The sequence below is a fragment of the Eumetopias jubatus genome, unplaced genomic scaffold (genome assembly GCF_037043125.1).
Source record: "Eumetopias jubatus isolate StellerSeaLion01/CBP00866 unplaced genomic scaffold, mEumJub1_p1.0 scaffold_6, whole genome shotgun sequence".
NCBI classification, from domain to species: Eukaryota; Metazoa; Chordata; class Mammalia; order Carnivora; family Otariidae; genus Eumetopias; species Eumetopias jubatus.
Window position 1 is genome coordinate 71632013 of NW_028274812.1, and position 4259 is coordinate 71636271.

A 4259-nucleotide genomic window follows, 5' to 3' on the forward strand; every position below is an offset into this window, starting at 1 on the left:
GACATTCACAATCACTTCTACTGATGCATTCAAATGCCTCCAAACCTGTTTGTTGGCTGTTGCCAGGAGCCTGACTACCTTGAGGAGAACCCCAAACCCATAATTGTAGATGCTCAAAAAGCTACCCATTAATTTTATTAAACATCTGTTTAATGCTTGTATTTTAAAAAACCAACTCTTTCTGAATTTAGCAACATTGCTTTCTTTACCCAGAAATTTGTTTCTGGGCTTGCCTTTGGGGTTTATTTGATCTTAGCTTCTAAGGAATCCACCCCATCTAGTCCCAAGATATATGGACTCCTATGTGTTCCAGCAGGTCCTTCTAATACAGCACATGTCAGAACTATAAGGCACTGCAGAGTCTGTGGTTATTGATGAGAAAAGATGAAACAGTTTCTTCTACTCAAAGATATTTCTTTCTAGTCATTTACAAATAATATTATCAATCATGTCTAACTTATAGATGCACCTGTTTTCTAGGAAGATCTTCTGTGGACACAGAAGGCCAAATTCATCCCCCCTGCCTGTTTTTGAATGGCTTGCAAGCTAATAATAATTTTTAAATTCTTAGGTAGTTGAAAAAAAACAAAGAACAATAACATTTTGTGACATGTGGAAGTGATATGAAAGTCAAATTTCCGTGTCTGTAATAAAGTTGGACTCGAACGCAGCCGCGCTCATCCTCCGTGTGGTCACGACTGACCTCACTCTACCGCGGCGGAGCTGAGAAGCCACAGCAGAGATGGTGTGGCCTGAAAAGCCGAAAATATTTTGTATCTGGTCCTTTACAGAAAAAGTTCAGCAACCCCTGACATTGTGTAACAGACTGTCTATCTTTGATGCATAAATTCAATCTCCATTCTTTTTCAAATCATCGTAATCATTTTACAGATAAGGAAATAAGAGGCCCAAAGAGGTTATAAATAGTTTGAGCCATACAGAGCCTGAACTAAAACACTTGGCCAAATCACTGAAGCTCTCTAAACCTTCGTTATATCACTTACCAAAAAAATAGCACTGACCTCACACAGTCATGGTGGAGGGGAAAGGGATTAACTCGAGTCAGGGGTTTAGGGCAGTGTCTGGCGAAAGTGTTGACTACATGTAACTATTTTTATTAGCTAATAATGTCATTATTACTATTAAAACTCAGATCTTCTGATTTAACCCAGTACCCTTTTCACTGTAATAAACTGTACTCCCCCCAAAGAAAAAAACAGGAATAGGTTCTATAATCACTGATTGTTTTACCAAGACTTGAGATACTTTCCACCCACTCTCCAGACATCTGATCCACTCATATCCTTAAGTTTCCACCAGTGTGACATCCTAATGGCCACAGATGGTCTTTGGGGAGACAGATATCACTTAATCAGGAAGGCTTTACAACCATTTCTCCTCTCTGATCTGTCCAGTGAGAATAAGAATGTGCCTTCTATATAACTGGAAAGCTCATAGGAGGTAATAGACAGGAAGGCACTTTGAGAACTGATGTCTTTGCAGTAAAATCGTACCTCTATGAAGCCTTTTGCAAAAGTAGGTGATTCCTAAGATTGCTATCCGTTCATAGGCTATTGAGAGTCTGGTCATCAGGTGAGCTATGATCTAAATCGAACCCCTAGGTTCTCTCTATTCCTTGATTTGGAGAGGAGCAAGAAATACCCAGCTCAGAAAAATAAATAAATTTTTAAAAAAGGAAAGAAAGAAAGGAAGGAAAGGAAGAAAGCAAGCAAGCAAGCAAGCAAGCAAGCAAGCGAGCCAGCTCAGAAGCTTAGAGGGAGTGCCCCTGATGGAAGAAGAGAAGTTGTCAGCAGAAGAAAGTGAACAAGTGAGGGATCTTCTGAAGTCCCTGCCAGCTGTGTACCTCACCACTACCCACCATGTCTCTCTCTACGGACCTTGTCTACCTCCATCCATTCACCTTCCTTTCTCTTCCATCTTCCTTCTTCCTTCTGTCTTCCCTGTTCCCTTCTTCCATCTCCCTCCCTGCATGCCATCCTGTCTCTCCTCCTCTCTTACTTTGTCCTCAAGAATATTATTAGTTTTGGGGCGCCTGGGTGGCTCAGTCGTTAAGCGTCTGCCTTCGGCTCAGGTCATGATCCCGGGGTCCTGGGATCGAGCCCGCATCGGGCTCCTTGCTCCGCGGGAAGCCTGCTTCTCCCTCTCCCGCTCCCCCTGTTTGTGTTCCCTCTCTCACTGTGTCTCTCTCTGTCAAATAAATAAATAAAATATTTTAAAAAAAAGAATATTATTAGTTTTGGGTGCCTGGGTGGCTCAGTCGTTAAGGGTCTGCCTTCGGCTTGGGGTGCCTGGGTGGCTCAGTTGGTTAAGCGACTGTCTTCGGCTCAGGTCATGATCCTGGAGTCCCGGAATCGAGTCCCGCATCGGGCTCCCTGCTCAGCGGGGAGTCTGCTTCTCCCTCTGACACTCTTCCCTCTCGTACTTTCTATCTCTCATTCTCTCTCTCTCTCAAATAAATAAATAAAATCCTTAAAAAAAATAAAAATAAATAAATAAAAAGCGTCTGCCTTCGGCTTAAGTCATGTTCCCAGGATCCTGGGATCGAGCCCCGCATCTGGCTCCCTGCTCAGCGGGAAGCCTGCTTCTCCCTCTCCCACTCCCCCTGCTTGTGTTCCTGCTCTCGCTATCTCTCTCTATGTCAAATAAATAAATAAAATCTTAAAAAAAAGAATATTATTAGTTTTTATACAATAAAATACTTCTATTCCATGTCCTTAATGTTGTATTATTCTTCCACTCATGTAAATTATTGTTTCATGTTACTTGAAATGAAAGAGATAAATAGGACTTTATTCCACTTACCAAGATGAGCCCTGAGTGATGTATAGAATCACTATGTTGCACACCTGAAACTAACATAACACTGTATGGGAACTACACTGGAATTTTAAAAATAAATACATAAAAATAGGACTTTATTGTTTGCAAAGCTCTTTCACATGCATTATTTTGTTAATCCTTGGGTCTTCTCAAAACCCCACTAGAAAACAATCTCCAAATTTAAAAAACACATAATGATAGCAAAATCTTTCATCTATTTTTTTTTCCTAAATAGAAAGTGTCTCTTGACTGAGCAAAAGAGCTTCCTGCATCATGAATTTGGAGCATCACTTGGTTGATTTAGCTCTTTATTTTCTGGTTTTACTGTGGATATTTTTCTCTGATCCATTTTGAAGATATTCATGATTATGTTATTGCCTAGCAAGTAAATTCCTAATTCTGTAGCATGGTATTGGAGGGCCTCCATGATTACCTGTGACTGCTCTTTCCAGTTTCATTCTTCATGATCCCCTCTCTGTGTACCACATAGTTTACATTTTCCTGACTGTGCCTTTCTTCAAAAATTTCTGTCTGCCTAGATTACACTATCTTCTTCTCACCAAATCTGCCAATGGAGACTGAACTAGTCCTTCAAGGCCCTGATCACAACTAGCCGTTACATGTCTCTCAACTCCTATAGCCCTTTGTTAATGCCTTCAGTGAAGCACTCCCTAGATCTGGCATTGCTGTGTAATTATTATTGTTTGTCAACCCATCGTCTCCCACTACTCTCTGATAGATCTCTGTAATCCCTGTAAATTTATCACAATGACTGCATGCAATAGGTTTTCCACAAATGCTTAGTGAATGACCAAACCTTCCACCTCCAGCCTAAATTCTTGATAAAAGATAGGAAAAAATTCAATTTTTAAAGGTTTTCATTATATTTTGGGGTCAAATCACTTTCCTCATTTAGTACAAGATCACCTTAGCATTTTTGACATGAAGTTCGATATGCCACTGCGAGGTGTTTTTCCACCTAAAATCATAGTTCTGAGAAAAATGAAAAACATCTGCCACAGGCCATTATTCAAGCACTGCAAACACATAAGGACTAGGCAAGCATGACTATGAATCTGATGCTGACCTTTAGGATGGATTTAGGTTTTGCAAAACTATTACATGACCTCCAGGCTAGCTTTACTTTTAGATTCCGGTAATCCAGAAAACACTCCAAATTATTTATTTCTCTGCAATGGGTCATAAAATGTGACATTAGCATCCTGGAAAAAATTACATTTGAATCCATTTATAATTGAAAGAGAATATGTTTGATGATATTTTTTGGAAGCACCCCCTCTACAAAGAAAGTAGGAATAGGTTATATAATCATTTATTTTAAAATGTTAATGGTGTTTTATTAAGACTCAAGACATCTGATCCACTAATGTCCTCAAGTTTCTGCCAAGGTGACATCA